Source organism: Pseudophryne corroboree, chromosome 6 (genome assembly GCF_028390025.1).
Source record: "Pseudophryne corroboree isolate aPseCor3 chromosome 6, aPseCor3.hap2, whole genome shotgun sequence".
In the NCBI taxonomy this organism is placed as follows: domain Eukaryota; kingdom Metazoa; phylum Chordata; class Amphibia; order Anura; family Myobatrachidae; genus Pseudophryne; species Pseudophryne corroboree.
In genome coordinates, this window is record NC_086449.1 from 308,861,647 (window position 1) to 308,883,617 (window position 21,971).

Genomic DNA, 21,971 nt, shown 5'->3' on the forward strand with positions numbered 1-21,971 from the left:
AGAGGTCCATGTGAAAACCATTCATAGAGCATATATCTCTCAGAGTCAGCGTAGTCATTTTGTACTAGAGGAAGATGGCAGTTGTCCTAAATATAAGATATCTTCAGCAACGCTCTTACACAATTTTTGGACCTGCGGACATATAAAGAAGTTTTGGACTAAGGTCATGTACTTTCTTAATGCCACCTTCAATTTACACCTGACTATTACTCCCATACCCCTAATATTCGCTAATTTTGAAGCTTGGGACTTTGGAACGCAGGGGAGGCGCCTCATACCTGTATTGACCATGGTAGTAACAGTAGCAAAAAAGTTAATTCTGAATTTGTGGATTAAGCGCAGGTCTCCATCATTGAGAGAAGTGATAAATCTGCTCAGGAAATATATGGCATTTGACAAATATGACGCTTTGTCCGACTCTCGCAATGGTACTGAGAGATTTAATAGGAAGTGGGGTCCATATATAGAAATTACCCAGGAATGGGTGCTATGAGATCTTATATATTACCGTAATAAAATTGATTTATGGAATGTTGTATGGTGATCATCATCTGGGATGTATACTTACTGTATCACATAGTGGCTGCGACACTCTGTCCATCTATAGGTGCAAGCATGGCCCTATCCAATGAACATGTTTTTTACATGATTTGATGTTTATGATTTAAGGCAATACTCCAGGTTTTACCCCTCCCCCCCCCCCCCCACAACCTCCCCTTTCTCCTGCTTTCTCAACTCCCACAACTTCCTTATCATATCTTTGGCATAATTAGTTATAATGTTCATGCTTGTATTACAGTTACTGTGTTATTTGCTGATAAGAACAGTATACGTCAGAGCTTCTTCTATTAAAAATTGTTGGACTGTTTCATTGACGCTACCTACTATATTGCAAATTGTCTCTTACCTGGAACCAAAGACACTTACGTTCTCTTGCTCAAACCGAATTTCGGACTCTATTGTTTATGTTACGAGACTGTTGTACAATCTCATGAACCTGCTTAGCTCTCTGTACTTATGCTGTTGATATATGTTGTTTGATATATATTTAAAAACCAATAAATACATTTGAAAAAAATTAATCAAGGTTTCTAGATGATTCTACAGTGAATCTCTTATAAAGGCTGTGATGTAGTAGTAGTAGTAATAGTAGTAATAATAATAATAATAATAATAATAATAATTATAAAAGCAGCAGCAGCAACAACTGGAACAATTTAAATGATAAGTCTGCAAATAACTTAAACAATTCCAGACTACCTCTGGACATCTGAACTTGGATCTAAAAGACTGGAATTTGACCTGACCATAGACTCCCTACTAGATCTCTAGCAACTTGTTCTGGAATTCTGGCAGTTTTCTCACTGGCAATATCAGACTATACTTTGAAATCGACAGTTCTCTTTGTATGTTTTGTTGCTTGTTTACCTTGCAGGTCTTACTGAAACATGAAGCTCTTTTCAAGTAATTGTCAGCAATTCTCACTGGTCAGCCACTCATTACATATAATGTATACATAGTTATGTTGCCTTCTTTGTCTTTGCCCATCTTCACAGCACTTCTATCCACTGTACTCACAGCGGCATATCCTCTCTTCAGCAAGCTCAATAGACTCAGTTGTGCTACCCTTTGTCGCAGTGGTCTCAGCAATAGCATGATTACCTTCTCCATGGCCACACGCCTGCATTTCTTCTTCCTCCTCTTCTTTTTGCAGCAGATTCTCTGTGTTTGTGGTAGTGATGAGCGGATTCGGTTTTACTCGGTTTTACTCAGTTCTCAAATGGCATCTTATTGGCTCACGGATGTCACGTGTTTTGGGTAGCCAATAAGATGCCGTTTTGAGAACCGAGTAAAACCGAGTAAAACCGAATCCGCTCATCACTAGTTTGTGGGGATCTGACCTCATTTCCTCGGATGTAAATTTCACAAATGTAAACTTCACCCCCATGTAATTTTTTTTTATTCTGTTATTTATAAAGTTTTAACACAGCAAAGCCTGCACAGATCATGGTGAACTGTGCACTGCTTTAAATCCAACACTAACTGATAGAAGATTCTTGTTGTATTTGTGATGGGTTCGTGTACCACAAACCCATATGCACTACAAAACTAAAGGGCATCGATGGCAGATTTTAAAACCAATGCCTGTCGGATTTGAATTGACATCAAAACCTCTGAGTAAATTTACCTCTTTGTCCTGCATACTGTCGATTAACATTACAAAATTCTGTAGTATGTCTTCATCTCTGGACTACAAACTATCAACCTAAGTTGAGTAAACTAACTTCAAAACAAGGACAAGAAAGCCACTGAATTTTTTTTTTAAATACCCAGCGCTTACCTTTGTTAATATTTGGGGGCTTTTAATGTTGATTGTTTGACAAGAGAAAAAAGTTGTTGCTTATTAGAGTTCCATGCAGGGGACACACCATAGAATTTTTAGAGGAGATTCCCATGTATAAGGCGCTCATTATGAACGAACACAAAAACATAGCACATGCTCTTTAAAATTGTTTTATAACCATTAGAAAACGAAATGAATAATAAATATAAGCAATTAACTTTATATATGATGATCACATTTATCATTCTGTTGTGAATTGTTTGTGGCAGGTTCTGTTCCTATGCTACTTAGAAAGGAAGTGAGGAAGATTCCCAGTTCCTTTTTGACCATGTTTAAATGCTTGCTTAACATGCAAAAATATCTGCCCAAGCTCAGCTTGTGATAGGATGGACATGGACCATTGATGTTTAGCAAACATTGATGGATTGGTTCTAAAGGTCAATATTTTGCTATCAAATGTGGAGGTCTGATGTTTCTCAGCCATTGACATTGGTCCAATGTGTTTTTTCCCCATTGCATGTAGAGTAGCTTAACCCTGCTCACCCATTGGCCATCCTTCAGCCTTCTTCTTTGATTGGCCCACCACTTTCACGTGTTCCCACTTGTTCAAACCATCAGTGGTTTTCCGTCAGTGGTTTCCTACCATCTGTTCAAAACACGTGTGTAGTCATTGATGAAGACCATTGAAGGTTAACCATTCGATATCCATCCCCAAGTTGAAGTCATGCAGCAGGGAGCCAGCTTCCTGCTGGTGATAATTGATATTGCATGTTAACGTGACAGAGAATAGACATGAATATCTTGGCAATGGGAACTCGCTCTTAAATAAGTTTACATAAGTGAATGACAAAGCCGTAGTAGCAGCCAAGTGTTCTGAATAGATTTTCTGTTAAATTATCCCTGTTATACAGTAATTCACTGATGGTCACTGTGTTTGCAAATGTTATTTCAGTGGGTGTTCTGATGGTCTTAAAAAGCAGAGACTCAATTCTATAGGTGATCAATAGAAAACAACGTTGAAGGAACATTTTTCCTATTTAAACAATAAAAAAATGAATAAACAATATTGCATTCAATGCTGTTATGCTCAAGGTTGAGTAATTTGTCTATCTTGTGTCACTGCAATGGCGTTGATTACAACCAGGGCCTTATCTGTCTGAAATTAGTTTGTTCTCCATGTGTTTCTTGGGTTTTGCAGGTCCTCCACTTGTACTTCCCATAGTCTGAAGACATACAGTATTAGTAACTTGATTGACGCATGACAACAAAAAGTTAATCCTAGTGTGTGCATCTGTCTGGTAGTAAACATAGATTGTAAGCTGAAAAGCACTACAGCTGTCCCAAACTTCATACTAAAAGTTTACTTTTAAGTTTTCTGTCTTTAACTAAAAGTTAATCCTAGTGTGTGCATCTGTTTGGTAGTAAACATAGATTGTAAGCTCCATTAGAAAGGGACAGATATATGGGAGTATATTGAAACCTATTCATATAGGGGGGTCATTCAGAGAAGGACACAGATCTTGCGTCTACAGCAAGATCTACATCCATCTACCCATATGCTGGGGGCCGCCCAGGATGTGTGTGGTGCCGCCCCATGATGCTTCCACAATTTAATTGCAACTGCATAAATTTGTGGTTGACCCCTGCATGCGCAGGTTGCTGTGCTGACAGGCAGTCCAACACCTTTTTTTTCACAGAGCAATTGCATGAGATGACATGCAGCTGCCCCTCAAAAACGGTCCAGACACACATGCATTGTCCGGACCATGGCCCTCATTCCGAGTTGATCGCTAAGTTTTTCGGACGCACAACATATTCGCAAAGTTGCGTTAATGTAGTAATTTTGCGAACTTCCGCCCTCAACGTATTTTTGCAAATTCGCACGCAGTATTACACAAAGTGGGCGTACGCCAAATGACATCGCAGTAATGCAAAACCATCGCAGCATTGCGAAATCATCGCAATAACACATACTTAATCGTAAAAATACTAAGTTTGAGTATATTTACAAAGTTTGGCGTAAAAGTGCACACTTTTAAGGTAAAACGCACAAAAATGTTTTTTTGGACTATTAAGTGCAATTACACCTTTCCTTTTAAAGACCACAAGCCCTTTTCAATTACGAACCCAATTAGTGTTTTGATTGTTAATGTTCAAAAACAATTAAGTCTGTGAACAAAACCAGATTAACACTTTGTTGCCATAATTGCCCATCAACATGTCAAAGTGTAAATTTTTTTTTTTTTCCCTTCACTTTTTTAATTTTTAAAGGTGTTGTTTGTGAATGAAGGTGTTTACATGTTTCTTAACACAATATTATCCTTTTTTTTTGGGTAAAAATGTAACGTTAGATGTGTGTAATTTTTTTGTCATAAAAATTCTACCTGCAAATCTGCTGATCCTTTTTTGCATTAAGAAACACAACACCCGGTTAACTTTAAACAACTTTTTTTTTATTTTTTTTTGTTTTTTTTTTTTTTTTTGGTAAATCAAATATTCTAAATTATGCAAAGTTTTCCAAATGGTCCACACAATCCAGCATTGCTTGCAGGTGTTGGCGCATGGTGTTTAGAATCCCTGCAAAACTTGTGGGATCTCCAACTGCAACATCTGAAATTAAGATGCAACACAAACATTAATAACTTAATTACATTACTTATTAGCCAAGCAAGGCGCAAAGCACACTTAAATGCTGGCATGTACAAACTGCTGGACTCCAGCTGTTGTGAAACTACATATACCAGCATGCCTTTACACAGTTTTGTGGTCAGGGAATGGCAAAGCTGTGTGAGGGCATGCTGGGATGTGTAGTTTCTCAACAGTTGGAGTGCCGCAGTTTGGACAGGTCTGCTTTAATGGCAAAGTTACTACATCCTGGCTGTTTTATGGTACAATCATTAGCAGAACACACAAGCCTGCTCAGCCTTTTTTTCAGATTTTAAAGTGTTCCAGACCATGTGTTACATTTACTACTATGTGAGTTATATTTAAGATGGAACGTTGCCCATAGCAATCAAGCCAAAATATGATTATTATATTGTAGAAGTGGCTCCCAATTTTTTAAGTATAATCTTATTGGTTGCTATGTCCGACATCCCATGTTAAAGATAACTACCATCTTCGTCAATGTGACACCATGTTGGCATTCATTCCCATTTGTTGTTTATTTTTTTTTATTTTTTTAGGGGGTTGGTCCTGCATCATCACACTGCATAAACACATCTTCAGCAGCCCAACATATCATAGCATTCCCACACTCCCTGAAAGCTGCCCTTACTAAATAAGTGGAAACATGTTTGACTCGAACAATTATTAATTTTGAGAATGTAACTTTCACACAAAAAAACAGTGTGTCATTAGGCTGCATAACAAAGTGAAGCATGTGATTTGTAAGTGTAAATATTCAGACTACACAGGCCCAAGTGTAAAAGGCAAACAACATACTAAACTCCACTCAGCTCTAACTGTTTCACTGAAAAAGTAACACATATAAACCCTGTTGTCCTGGCAACCCTGGCTACCTAATGAGTGTCAACCTAGAGTGGACACACAAAACATTGCACACATACACACTGTACATATAATGACACTCACAAATATGTAAAGGCAACATGTACACCATGATGAAATGTTTAAATATTTTTCCAGGGTCCAAGAATTCAAACAGTACAACACTGCATGTTTTGCCATTGTAAGTGTAAGTGGGTAATCTTATTGTAGAAAATTTAAATAAACTTACTTTCCTCGGAAACATCCAGACTCCCGGAATGTTCTGCAGGGGCTTCCTCTGCCCATTCACTTGGTGGGGATGTTGCCTGGATGGGGGAAGGCGGCTGGATGGGGGAAGGAGGAGGGATTGGGGAAGGAGGAGGGATTGGGGAAGGAGGAGGGATTGGGGCAGGAGGCTGGATGGGGGAAGGAGGCTGGATTAGTGCCGCAATTTCAGAGGGGGGGTCTGATTGAGAGGGCGAGGGGGGCGGAGAGAAATTTAAAGCAATAGAGGGTGAGGGGGGTTCAGATGGGGATGTCGAAGTGGAAGGAGAAGGGGTATGGGAAGGAGGAGAAGGGGTCCCAGAAAGAGATGGAGAGGTGTGGTGAGAAGGGGAATGGAAAGTGGAGTGGGCCAGGGAAGCTGAGGGGGACTGTGAAGATGAGGGGGACTGGAAAGCTGAGGGGGAGTGTGAAGGGGAGGGGGAGTGAGAAGGGGAGGGGGAGTGAGAAGGGGAGGGGGAGTGAGAAGGGGAGGGGGAGTGAGAAGGGGAGGGGGAGTGGGAAGGGGAAGGGGGTGGGGAGTTGTGCCGTTGTTGTTGTCCTAGAATGAAAATATTGTCCACATTTTTTAATCATGCCAAATTACATAGTATTGATTTTTAAATATAAATGTTATGTTACATGTTTTTTTTAAAAAAATTTAAAATAGAAAATCAAACATGTTAAGATCCTCTTCATGTTGGCCATAGCAAACAAAATGAAGCCAAACTTTAACTTTGAAGCTCATTCCTTAATCTAGTCCATTGAGTCATAGTGATTTGTCTAGGCAACATCACCAGATTACTATTCAAGGGCCCTTATTATATAGCCAGCACTTATCAAGTATTTTGGACCAGTTTCCTGGCTGCTTCTTATTTCTTGGAAACATGCACTTGTTTCGTGTCACTTTACTACAGTCAGTACTGTTTCCCCTAACCACACACACTGACCTAATTTCCTAAAAAGGAGACTGAAGGTTGCAATTAGCCTACCACTTACTGTAAAATGTAGGTAATTCAAAGGGGATTACAGCTGGAATTTAGTTTGCAATTGTCCAAAAGCATGTGCTCTGCAGGGGTTGCATATATAACATGTGCAGAGAGAGTTAGATTTGGTTTTACTTTTTCAATTATGGGCATGGAAAATACAGGCTGTTTAATTTAAACACAGCAAATTATTGAGATGCTTTAACACACCCCACCCAAATCTTACTCACTCTGCACATGTTACATATGCTTCCCCTGCAGTGCACATGGTTTTGCACAATGGTTTACAAAAAACCTTTTGTTCAAAATTGGGAAGATCAAGCATTATCACATTTTAAGCAAAAAATCTTATGTAATGTAACTTACTTCGGGTATGGAGAGCACGGATTTGCTGGCGGATCTCCGCCAACAAATCTGGAGTCCGCCTGCGGAGATCACTCCATCGCCTCTCGAGCTGGATGATTGTCCGCCTGCTGCGGACGCGAGTCCGCAGCAGGCGGCGGACCTCCGCGTAGGCCTCGCGCTTCACCCGATTGGGGATGAAGCGCCCAACGCGGCCTACGCGGCGGTCCATCACCGCTACCAGCACGCGGAGCTCCCGCCTGGAGAACGGTGCTGCACGCATCATGGCAATGGCGTTTTCCTTATTTGGGCATATATTTATAGTGTCTGTTAGCATGTGATTGGCCAAAAATATGTCATTTCTAATAACTTTATTGATCTTTGCAATGCTGTGAAGAGCAGAGAGTTATTTTGCACGAGCGGAAATTCGCATTAGCAGAAGCGAAAATGTTTGTTAGAAACAATTAGAATAAACACACAGAGACACAGACTTTACTGAAAATTACTAAACATATCTGTGTACTCACCACAGGTTGTGTGATCATTCAGCTGGACAGTCACAAAGTGTCAAACATTGAGGATCATTTGTTTGTGTGTTTGTTTACATAATCAGGATTTGAGGATATAAAATAAATAAGGACACTATTTATTATCATTACAGTATTTAAATTATTACATAAACATTGTCAGCTTAACGTGTTTTTGGTTTTTGTGTTTAAAAAGAAAAAACCATTCCAACACAACAACAGCATTACCCAATCACTTTACAAGAACATACTAAATGCAATCATGTTTAAAAATACATAAGCATACTGGGTTGTATTATTTGTGCAAATATAAATGTTAAAAACACTATACCTGAAATGTTCTGCTACAATTCTTGCCCTCACTTGGCTCCCCCTCCGTGTCACACTCCCCCCACCGAAGCGTGGCACAACCCCTGGCTCCTCATCAGGCAATTCCTCTGCCTGAGGAAGCTCGACACTACTCCTTACCGCGATATTATGGAGTATTGCGCACAGGACCACTATTTTACTTGCCATCTCCGGCGAATACATGATGTCGCCACCCGTGCGGTGGAGCACACGAAAGCGCCCTTTCAGGACACCAATTGTGCGCTCCACCAGCTGCCTAGTGGCAGTAAGCGCGGAGTTAAATGCCATCTGTGGTCCTGGCCTGGGATTACGGTAAGGAGTCATGAGCCAGGGGGTGCAAGGATATCCACGGTCTCCTGTTGGAATAAAAGCAAAATTTTAGATCACAAATTTCATATATTTTTGTAAGTTTGTAACTAAAATATTTGAGCAACAACTCACCCAATAACCACATGTCTGGTCGTTGACTTGATCTTAATCTCTGCCATATCCCTGATTGTCTAATGACATACGCATCATGGGAACTTCCTGTAAACTTTGCGTTCAGGGAAAGGATCTGGAGGGATGGCCCACAAACAACCATTACATTCAGAGAATGAAACAGTTTCCTGTTTCTATAAATTTCTTCATTATGTCTTGGTGGCTGAATAGCAACATGTGTGCCATCCACAACCCCAATAACATGTGGGAAGCGACTACCACCTTCCGCAAATTGCCGCTTCACCACATCTAGGGCACCAACATCCAAAGGCATAGCAATAAATTGCTTAACACGCTTGATGAAAGCCTGGCAGACACGTCGCAGGACCTTACTGAACTGGCCCTGCGACATGCCAACCAGGTCTCCAACAACATGCTGGAATGATCCTGTGGCCAAAAAATGTAACACTGCAAGGAATTGTGTCAATGGTGGTATTGCTGTAGGATACCGAATTTCAGACTCCAGATCACTCTCTATTATGGAGAGAGTGTCTAGGATTAGATGTGGTGGCAGCCGGTATCTACGCACCACCACATCATCTGGCATCCCAAAAAGTATGACACGGGTTCTGAAAATTGGTGGCCTAGCACGCCTCCGTTGCCTTGGTTGATGAGGAGCCGGCTGTGGTTGTGGGGCTGGCGGTTGGGGTGGGAGTGCTGGCGTGGGTTGGGGAGGTAGGGCTTCTGCCGCAATATGTATTGACATCACACACTTTTTGGAGAGAATGTTAAGAAATGTAAAAAAAAAATAATTCAAAGTTTTCCAAAATTTTACACAATAACTGTTTTTACAATTGTGGTGTCAACTTACTGCAGGAGCGTACATTTTTTCTGTGTTGAATTCATGTCCAAAATGCAAAAATAAAAAGCAAATAAAACTAAATTTAATATTTGGATATAAAAAACATATATTAATGCAAAAAAACTTTATAAAAAAAAAAAAACAAAAAAAATAAGAAATTTAGTACCTAGTCCAGGAAAGACAAACACTACTTTGCAGATCAATCCTGGAAAACCCAAACACTTTGTTTAGCAAACTTTACAAAAAAAAAAAAAAAATTAACAAACACAAACAAGCACCAACACAGGCCAAGGACACTTACCTGCTCCTAAAGAAATAAAGTCTTGTTTTTGTGGACCACACCCAAAAATGAAGACAAAATTGGTTTTTCTCACCAAAAAAAAAACTCCTACAAGAGAACACAAATGACAGTCAAAAACAGCATACAGACACTTCCAACAAACAAGCTCCAACACAGGCCAACGACACTTACCTGCTCCTAAAGAAATAAAGTCTTGTTTTTGTGGACCACACCCAAAAATGAAGACAAAATTGGTTTTTCTCACCAAAAAAAAAACTCCTACAAGAGAACACAAATGACAGTCAAAAACAGCATACAGACACTTCCAACAAACAAGCTCCAACACAGGCCAACGACACTTACCTGCTCCTAAAGAAATAAAGTCTTGTTTTTGTGGACCACACCCAAAAATGAAGACAAAATTGGTTTTTCTCACCAAAAAAAAAACTCCTACAAGAGAACACAAATGACAGTCAAAAACAGCATACAGACACTTCCAACAAACAAGCTCCAACACAGGCCAACGACACTTACCTGCTCCTAAAGAAATAAAGTCTTGTTTTTGTGGACCACACCCAAAAATGAAGACAAAATTGGTTTTTCTCACAAAAAAAAAACTCCTACAAGAGAACACAAATGACAGTCAAAAACAGCATACAGACACTTCCAACAAACAAGCTCCAACACAGGCCAACGACACTTACCTGCTCCTAAAGAAATAAAGTCTTGTTTTTGTGGACCACACCCAAAAATGAAGACAAAATTGGTTTTTCTCACCAAAAAGTAAATTCCTACAAGAGAACACTAATGACAGTCAAAACAAAGAAGCACGGGAATATTTTCACAAATGGACTTGCAAAATATATATGTGTTATAAAAATTAAAATATTAAAATGTATTAAAAAAACTTGCCAACACAAAAAAAAAAAAAAAAAAAACAGAATACTCACAAACGAAAATACCCACAAAAAATGCCACTGTCTATATTCAAAACGCAAAGAAAAGGACAAAGGTATGCTTGACAATTACTCACTCTGCCAATTCCACTATCACCTTCCCGCACAAGCCAACAACTCAAACGCCAAACTACCAACACTTACAGCATGCACAGTAGGCCCTTAAATAAGCAGTGCAATCATTCAACAGAATAACAGTGTACACCTGTGTGAATTAACGAGTCGCACGTAGGTATATAAGCGCACACACCTCGGCGTACACACGTCATCACAAACATGGCTTCTCGTGAGCAAATCGCAGCAGAGATAGACCGCATTGCAGAGCAGCAGATGGCATTGCAGAAACAACGGATAGAGTGTCAAAGGCGCTTGTTAGAATACGCCTCTGCGGAGGTTAATGCAGGACCTAGTACTCTGCAAATTTCTGCTTCTGAACCTCAACAATTGAGTGTGGATACCCTGCCACACACACATAGTGAGCAAACTGAGGGAGAATTGACTTTAGCCACACAAACACAGCAGACAGAAGCTGCTAGTGAGGAGGAAGATGGAGATGACCAACCTGAAGAAACCTCACAGGCTACCTCCAGACGGAAAAAAAGACAGCCTGCATTCACTAAGAGGGAGTTGCGTGTCTTGGTCACGCAGGCCATGTCCAAAATACATAGGGGCCCCAAAAACATGGGGGCTGCTTCCAAAGAACGCATCTGGAGAGACATCACAAAATCTGTGAATGAAGTTGGCTCTGTCGTCAGAACATCACAGGAAGTGAGACGACGGTAAGTGCATCTTGACAATCCTTTTTCTGTGCTAAGTTGCATAAAAAATGTAGTTACATGTCATGTTATGTCTAGCAAACACAAGCAGAACATGTGTGCTATATATTTACTTTGAACAATAAGAAGACTCAACTTTTTCCCTCTTTCACAATATTTATGTAGGTGGGCCGACTTCAAATCCCGCCTGAAGGCAAAGAGGGCTGCGGAGTGGAATGCCTCAAGGGCAACAGGGGGGGGACCACCTGTCGCTGTGGAGTATACTGACTTGGAGGAGATGGCGATGGCCTGTGTGAGTTATGAGGAGGGCCAAGGGGTGTCTCATATGGACACGGACCTGCCTGAGATTCTGACGGGACATGACTTGGAAGGTAAGTTTACACATGTATTTGTCTGAAATTTGAACTGTATTAATAATCTTAAACTAATTTTGACTCCAACTTTTCCCCCACACATTCTTCTATTTGCTTGCCACAAAACACAGCACAGGGGGGTGAACAGTTTGAGTCACAGGCCGGTTATGTGGTTGAGGCTGAGGTGGAGGGACCTAGTGGGTCTGCCAGTGTGGGCCAACAAAACCCACCTATGCAGGTTCCTACTGGCCCCCCCACCCAACCCTCTGCTATCCCGGAGATCCTGCTTGAAATTGCTAGGTATGGTGAGAGCCTAAACACATTTCAAGACGGGGTCATCCGGGAGGTAAGCCAGATAACTGTCCGGCTCACTGAGATCCGAACCTGTGTTGAGCAAGGTGTTGCTCAACTCTGCCAAAGTCTGGCAGAGATCAGGCAGGCCCAAGAACAACTGGCCTCCTCAAACCAAAGCCTTGCAACTAACATCTTGCAAGGGCTCCAGGCCATCGCTGTCTCCCTTGCCCACAGTGGCAGAGAGCCAACCACATCGGCTCCCTCCCCTGCCCCTGCCCAGGAAGAACAGGACACTGGGCAGGCCCAACGAAGGTCACTCCGCAGACCAAGCAAAGAAGATCAGCCTCAGGCGGGGCGAAAAAGAAGAAAGTGATGTCTCTCCAGATGGGCAGCACCCATGTTTTTGTAGTTGCCTCTATGTTATTTTGGACTTGGCTTGTGTGGCCAGAATGGATCACTCCCTCTTAGTGAAATGTCTTTTTTCTGTTTGGAGGAATTGTAGCCTGTGAGTTTCTTTTAAAAAACAACAGAGCCATCTTCCTCTCACTAGTGTGCTGTGTATTGTTGTGTTTGTGTGGTGGATACTAATTATTTCTCAGTTTGTGTCACATTTTTGTGTGGCAGGGTGTGAAATATGTTGAATTTATGAATTTATAAGATACTTTTGTCAGAAGCAGAAATTTGCAGAGTACTGAGTTCTGCAATATAATTTTTGTCAGTGCCATCTGCTTGGTGCTTGGTCTATCTCTGCCTGTGAGACTCATGTGGAGCCATGTTTAAATGTTGGATCATATTATTTCTGAAATAAAAAATATAAATTCAAAATGTGTGCAATTTCTTGAAGGTAATGCATTAGCAAAATCTTACTTACAAAAAGATTATGTCAACATATAGACACTTGGTGACCAATCTGCTAATTCTCCTTCAGATTTAAAAAAAAAAAAAAAAAAAAAGGTATGTTTTGCACCACACTTTAATGTCCATATTAATAAAACAGACACGACAACTTGATAAAATATCTTTGGACAACATGACATCATTGAAAACATTGACAGATGTTAAAAACATATATTATTGTGACTTTTAAAAATAAATCATAGTGTATGCGGCATTATGTGGGTGTTGGTTAATTGATCAGAATGTTGCAAAATTATATAACTTTAAATAAAAATGTAACTTGTTTGTATTTAGTAGTCTAACACACATTCAAACATTTCTGCACAATGCTTACACACCAAGTTAAACACAAATAACAACCTTATTTAACAGTGTGTGAGATTAATATGTGAGTAGAATAAACATGTAATGTGTGTTCAGTCAATTGCTGGTTGGTAACTTTCATGGGCTCAGTAATTAACAAGTAATTGAACATCAGATGAATGTGCTCTCCAATTAACTGCTAATTACTGCATACACACTTGTACCAGTACTTCGCAAATGTAGAGTAACTGCAGACCTACTCTGCTGCTGCGTGAATGTTGCTACGGTTTCCTATGTTAGTTTTAACAGCGACAAAGTTTATGTGCGAAAAACACATCCATTGCAAGTTGCATACTCCCACACAGTACGCCCACTTTCACGCCCATGTCGGAGCATTGCGAAGTCTCGCCTCCGCCACGCCCACGCCACTCCTTGTTTTCGTTTGGCAGTTACGGCTTTTTTTGTCCAAAGTAATTTTGCACAGTTGTCGTACGTATGTCTTCGCGCATGCGTAATCACGCATTTGCGCATGCGCAGATACTTACATTTCGGACATTTGCGATGCGATGACTCTTAGCGATCAACTCGGAATGAGGGCCCATGTTTGAAAAATCCACCACTGTCAATGACCTTGCGGTCACTTCATTCTGGGAGGCGACTGCTTGGTGAAGGGTTGCACACGTGCACTATGGCCAGTGCATGTGCGTGGACCCGATGGACATGGCCGCTGCATGCGAACACAGCCACTGCGTCCATCTCTGAATAACCCCCATAGTATGGATAGTGGTGTCTGTCAGTCGGTTTTGGCATTTGAAGACAAATTGCCCTAAATTCTGCACAATTTATTACAATATATTTTCTTGGATAAAAAAACAACAACCAGTTTTGTATATTTTGTGTTTTCCTAATTAGCATTTACAGCATATGCTTTTGTTATAAAATTAATTTAAAGCATATCTCCTAAATTATATTTTACAAGTACGACATTTCAGTATTTCGCAACAACTAAAATGTTATATCCTGCAATGAGTTTCATCAAAGACCAGCGACAGGATGCCAGAAATCACCAGCTCTCAGATATAAATGTGTGAGAAGCTCATATTTATCACTGAATAGCACAAACAGAGAGCATAGACATGTGCTGTCCTATTTGGTCTTGATGATATCAGCTCCAAAAGGCACTCGTGTCATTGACTTCATTGTTCACAAAATTACTCCAAACATCAGTGTACATAAAATATTCCAAAGAGGTCCAAAAAGCCTATTTTACAAAAGATAGAAGTAAACTTTTAGTATGAAGTTTGTGACAGCTGTAGTACTTTTCAGCTTTAGTAGCCTCTTTATTTATGTTCTTCATCCATATGTAGCAAACCCCAGAGCGCAGCATTGCAGAGCGGAGGAGTCAGTCCATACAGGCTTATTCAGGGGAGCAGAATAGAAGTAATGTCTATGTTTGTAGAATGGATGGATTAAATCCGTCTGTGCTCTAAACAGCAGTCCCTGACTGTGCATGAAATGTGAGACACAAGTTCTGGTTGCAGGTAGCAGGAAGAGGGTTGGGAATCAGTGACGGATTTTACCTGTGGGTTGCAGGACTACAGCCCCCCTGGTAAAATCTGCCACCAGGATCAGTGTCAGTAAACCAGATGCAGTCCGTGACTGCACTGGCTTCACTGTGACTGGCAATGACTTCCTATTGGAAGTCCTACCTGTCAGTCACAGACACCCAACGCAGTCTCTTTGGGAGGTATTTCCTTCATCCAGGAATGCCAGACCGGGTTGTGATTAGCAGAGAGCTGACTTAATGTAGGAAGCCACTCTCTGTCTGTCGCACAGCCCAATCCAGCTTCTATCGGCCTCAGCCAATGTGTCCATAGAAGCCTGGGGTTTGCGCATGCGCAGTCGCACTGCGGCATCTGCACATTAAGTGGTCCAAGCACCTGCCAGATCCACTGCGCAGGTGCAGGGACACGGGGATAGATGTCTCCTCTCCGAGCACCGCGGTAGTGACAGCCCCCTCCTAAATGTAAGTAGGAGCTGCCGATGGTGGGGATAGCCAGTTCCTCTTACTAAGTTTCTGCACATGACTTAAAGAAAGGAGAAAGACAAATTATTGTCTTTCTGACTTGTATTAATTTATGGCATTAATATTGCTACGCAGCTGCTACCATGCATAATATGGATAAAGCCGAATGGGCATGTTTCTTTCCTTTTTATGATATAAACAAAGGAGATTGTTCAAATTGAGAAACCCTTTTTTTTAACTTAAAGTAGAACATAAAAAATGTAAAACATATTAGCCATTATACTGTATACTGTATATGAGGGAATTAGTGCTCGGCAACGTGTTAGGGTACAGTCACTTATTCTACTTTTAAATGTAAATCTTATTTCAGCAAACACATTTCCTGGCAGAAAGAAATAGTATAAAGAATATACAAAATTTTGTGTAGGATATTTCTAATAAATAAAACATCACTAAAAGACCTACTTAAATAGAAATACAGTGCATTACAGCACATTTCCTTCCCAGAAGCCAGTGTACATTCCTTGAAATTTGACCTCTTGTTCCAATTATCCTATTTTATTTGTATACAGGTATACAGTGCAAACATGACTAAACCAGGCAGATTTACCATTATTAATACTACCTCACGTTTTGTAAAACTTCTGAGATTTTTTAAGCAACTGTAACTATTTTGCTGCATCATAACTTATTTATTATTACATTCTTGTAATAATCCTAGCTGTGGCAATTATACAGATAACAATAGAAGATGATTGAAATAAAAACATCTACTGTAACTACTCCATTTTTGTTGAATTAATATTCTTACTGTCTGCACAAAACAGTTAACAATATTTGAATAGCTGTTTGTCACGTTACAAATCAGTTTACCGGAAAAAAAATGTCTGACAATAATATTACTTTGGTGCAGGTCCTTCTCCTTGGACTCGTAGAATGGAATTTATCAAAAGATCCCTTCCCACCAGTTGTGGCTAGTGGGAAGCCAGGGTATAAGAAAATAAATATGTTCCTCTATAGTTTATTACAACTGTGTGCCTCTTTTCAATTAATAAGGAATATATGTACCCCTTATTAAAATGCAATTTATACAGTATACTGTATGTACCCTTCATTAAAATTAAATAATATCTATGCCACCTTATTACAAATAAATATCTACTGCCTTATTACTCAAAAGCAAAATAATATCTGTGTCCATTATTAACTAGTGCCTCATTTATTTTTAATAACATATATTTAGTGCCCCCTAGAGGGTGGGACATCCCAAGGGGCATATCCAATTATCCGCATTAACCTGATTTTTTAGTTAATGCAGCCGACCGCAAGGTTTTTGGTATTCAATTGGTATTCAATTAAATGCAGAAATTTAGCCTCATTAACCTTCAATAAGGTTTATTGCATTTTTTTTTACTCACAGCCCCAGAAGCAGTTGCAAAGTTGGGAAAAATCCTTAGTTTAAGGTAGAAATGTCGGGACTTGGTTTAGAACCCCTTCGCTCCCCATGATAAATTCAGGAGTTTTTAATTAGCTTAATTTGGCTAATAATTACATGTTATTTTTGGAGTGATATTCTGAAAGGTGCAGAATAATGGGTGAAAATATGTGGGACAAGTACGGGTACAGTATATGAGGGTTTTGTATGGAAGGGACATGTGTTTTAGGCTTGCAAGTAGGAGCCACTGGTGTTTTAAAAGCTATTTTTAAAAGTAGCTTATAATGGCTCAAAATCAGCTTACAGGCATTTTTATGCACCCCAACATGTAACTAGGGTATTCATTTGCTGAACAACACTTGCTTTCTATAATTTTTTTCACTGTTGTTAAAAAATAGAAAAATCAGTCATTTGAAACCTTTTAATAGCCTCACATATTTAGCTTTTGCCCATTAATACACATTTATACTGTTATCCAATTTGTAGTTTTTAGGGTACAGACTGATTAAATAATTTTTCTCCATAATTAAGGTGGTGATTAGCCAAAATCACAGAGCACATTTTTTTCAATTGGATGGTGCATGAATTGGGAGTGTACATAGTCACAATTGGAAATTAATTGAAAATTGGGCATAATAGGCACATTATTTTCAGTAAGAAAAATCTTGTGGACAATTGGATATAACAGTCCTATGAGGAAAGAGAGGGAGGTGTTCTACTTTGTGTTTAGGTTTTTACATCTTGCTTTCCTGATATTTGATAAATATGCAGTATTCAGATTTTTTTATTCTTGTTATGAAAAAAAATTAGGATGATGAGTTGGTTTAAAAATTGGAGGTTTTGATACAATTTTTTATCAGATTTTTTTATTGCTTTTCTCCCGCTTGATAGTATTCCCCTAACTGGGTACACAAGCTTATTAAATGTTTAGGGTTTTGTGATGTAAAGCCTATCATGTCAGAAAACAAATAGACAATTAATAAGAAACATAAGTAGAATAAAAAAAGAAAATACCTTGGTCGCATAACCTGTCCTTGTACGCAGTGAGCTGAGAAAATATTTTAATGCTACAGTCAATAGGATTTGTATTAAGACGCCCATCACGGGCATCTGAAATCCAATGCTTGCATATAAGGCAAACCATTGGATGCACATTGGTCGCACCATTAGAACTCTGAGCAACCTTACAGTTGCTCAGCCTTTACTGTGCAGCTAAGACGCTGGGGACAGAATCATTGCATATGAGGATGTAGTCACAGTCTCTGAAACCCCTCGTAATGGTTGCAATATGCATGTATGTTGGTAGCCACTCCCATTACCTCCCACAAATGGTCACTGCCTGTCAATCACTCTGTGTCCTAGTCCACACTATGACCGCCATGGCAAGATCGTTGTGACACATATGTAGTGCGACCCTGATGCATGCACAGTAGAAAAAACATTGGCCTGCTGCATAAACATCAGCATTGCGGCCACCTCTGAATCATAACCTTTGTGATAGCACCTTCTAGTATTAATTATTGTATCTATTATAGTAATCTTTTTAAATACAACTGTATCAGTTTTGCACTCCTGGACTTGGCAAATTCTAACACACTCTACCCTGCCAAACAATACATAATAATCAAGGTCCATCTATTTGTGAGAGACTCTCCTGTGCATAGTCCTCTTTATGTCATGCCTGAAAATGTGACATTGGTGTTGGCATTGATGGGCATTACCAAAACTTTGATCTTCCTTTTCTGAATGTATTGTCCACGGTAAAAGGGAAGAAAGAGTAGTTGAGATATGTGGAAAAGACTGGAGAGATTTAAAGCACAAGGTGAATGGAAGGTATTGGGGTGGAATGAGAACTGGGAGTAGATATAAAGCATTGCATGATGCCCAGGAACGGGTGAGGTGTTTTCAGCAGATGAGAACAGGAGCAGGGCAAAACAGATTATTTGCACAGTTTATCTGTGGGTGACAGGTTTCATATTTCACTCGTATCCACTAATATACTGCACTAGATGCAGTCTCAATGACACATGTGACACTTCTACAGTATACATATATATTATTGGTACACTTGAACTTTTGTGGATATTATCTAGCATAGTATTTTCATACTTTTTATTGTTTAATGGAGAAATTAAAAACTCAAAATAAACATGTAAGACTGCAGTTTATGCTGAAATTCAGGCCACAAAGTGAACAGCCTACTCTTTATCAGGTTATGGGCTCTATTCATGAAGTTTCTCCAGTGTTTTCACTGCTTCATGAATAGACCATTATCTATTTACAAAATTGATAATGCAGTTGCTGTTATAAACAAAGAAGACAAGCTCTGATTTATGTTCCACTGAGAATGTATTATATTTTATTTTTATGTGAAAATATTTGTCAACACAGGATTATTTTACACATTTTCTTTATATCAGCTTATTATACCTCAGTGTAGAATTAATGACAATAATGATAATATCTTGTAAATAGAACAGTCTGGCTTAAGCCCAACACACATTACCCAATCCCTGCCGATGCTGATATTGGCGGCGGCGGGGACCCGGCGGGGGGAGGGGGGCGGCATTGGCCAGTGCATACACACTTGCCAATGCGGCTGAGACAGGCAGTGACAGTGGGGGTAGCAGGGGGAACAACAGCCATGCTGCATCTGCAGCATGGTTGCTGTTAACGAGGACCTCCCTCGTCTGCACATGTTCACACAAGGGAGGGGGTCATTAACGATGCGTGGGAGCACGCATCGTTAGCAACATTTAGTGAACACACTGGATGAGATTGTGAAATATCTCGCTCAGATCAGCCCTTCTGAGCAAGATCTTTCATTTTCTCGTCTAGTGTGTATGGGACTTAACACTCTTTATGCCAAGTGTACATTGTATTTGTCACACAATATATTTGTCACTCTTAGCTTTCTTATAAATACTCTACTTGCTGTATTTATATATTTTTGCCATTATTTTACATAGTTTCAGGCTGATTTTCCACACAAAAAAAGCCTTAAAAATGTATGTCTACCAAAGGAATACATTTACACCTAAACTGAGTCTTAGGGTGTGTACACATGGTGAGATATTTTCTTTCGATTTTGACTATATAGTCAAAATCGCAAGAAAAGTTAGTGCAGATCGCAAGGTGAAAGTCACCCTGTGATCCCGATTCAATCCCAATGCGCAGTCCCGCCAGGTCGGCATCGCAAGAAAAGATAGACTGTGCAGGCAAGTCAATCCTTGCTAGATCGGTGTACTATCTAGTTCATCTCACATGTCAATGACATCTCACATAAGCCAAAATCATAAGCACACATAGTCCATATCTCAAGAAAAGTTAGTCAAAATCTGTGCTATCTGGGCTCCGGGGAGTTCAAGGGAAATCGCAAGTGAAAATCGGGCATAGCAAGGATCTCACCGTGTGTACACACCATTACTGTGTACTGTATGTCTGTTTCTTTTAGATCTGCTGTCCATGGTCCTGAAATATAAAAGTAGGACCTGCCCATGTCTCTATAAAATATTAGAAGATTGCTTTGTTTATTTATTTGCTTCATGAATACATTATCATTTATTACTTGCTAATTTTCTGATCAATACTGGGAAATGTTATTCAAGACAGTTTGCAAATCTAGTTCCACAAGGGAGTCTCCACAACAACATATTTTAAAGGTGAGAAATATATTTATATTTTATAGTTCAATGGTTTGCCGTTTTAAATGGTAAAAGGTCTGTTTTTTACTTTACTGCCATACACATATTTTAATTAACCACTAAATCTTGAGGTTTAGCATTCTTTTACAGACCTGTTATAAATCAATTCTTTTCAAACTTACAAATTAGAGTCTCGTTCCCGGCATCTGTGTTGTAAACAAATGCTTTGGCAGTTGCACACAGTAGAATGTAAATATTATTCTCCAGGTTTTCCCTACAGACCTAGAACATAAAAATTCTGCCTAGTGTATCCTTGCAATACTTTTACAAGACCTTTATATTTTTGTACAGGTGATTTTGGAAAGTGGAAAAAATAGCATAAATAAGTGCCACATTCTCTAAACATCTCAATATGACTATTACGCCATGTACTTAGAAAGTGTTACAAAATGAAATTCAAACTATTTTTTCAATTAAATATATTTAAATAAAAACTATAACCACATATCATTCTGCATTAATTGAAAGAGCAGTAGATATTAATGTCTAAGGGTTTGGCCCCCTGCTGGCTGGAATATATTCTGACCTCAAATTAACTTAAGAAACTTTCTCCTCAGTGACTATCTTGCTTGTTGAGTCTGTTCTAGATAGTTCCTGCTCCAATTTATCAAGGATTTATTACAGATTGTTTTTCGTTTCATTTTCTTTTACAGTACACTGGATACTTAGCTGCTATAAAAGATTATTGTTATTATGTTTACTAGCTAATGCTGTTATTTTCCAGCTAATTTCACAAGACACTGGATGCAGTATGGATTCCCAAAAGGAATAATTATCATATATGCGCTTTCATCTGTTCCAAGTTTATTTCTGCCTGCTTATTTAGAATTTCTGTGCTTATTTATCTCTGCAATCAGTGTAACAATTCCAGCATATGCTCATACATGAATATAACCATCCACAGACATCAACAGTAATGTTCCAAGGCAATATTGTTGTGTGGAAAGAGTCTACAGCACATATTAACAAATAAACAAAAAAAAAAAACAACTTTATTGAAGACTTGTCAAATGTAATCACCATGAAACAAAATAACCAAACACAGTTGTCTTTAATAGTATGTACAATCAGGGTTGGATCAAGAACAAAATGATAACAAGGGAGGCACCACAAAAGGGGAAGAAGGGGGAGTTATTTTGCGTGCGCTGAAGGTGCACGCTCTCCTGGAAAAGTGGGTGTGGTCTCACCACAAGGGCGTGGCCTCACAACAAAGGGTGTTGCCAGTGGTGTATCTAGAGTGGAGGAGGCCTGTATGCAGGCACCATCTTGGCCCTCTCTTCTCTAGCTGCCAACGCTGTAGAGTTCAGCCAGCGCATAGAGCACATGCGCAGATCTCTGGGAAAATGGCACAGCGGCCATTTTCCCATT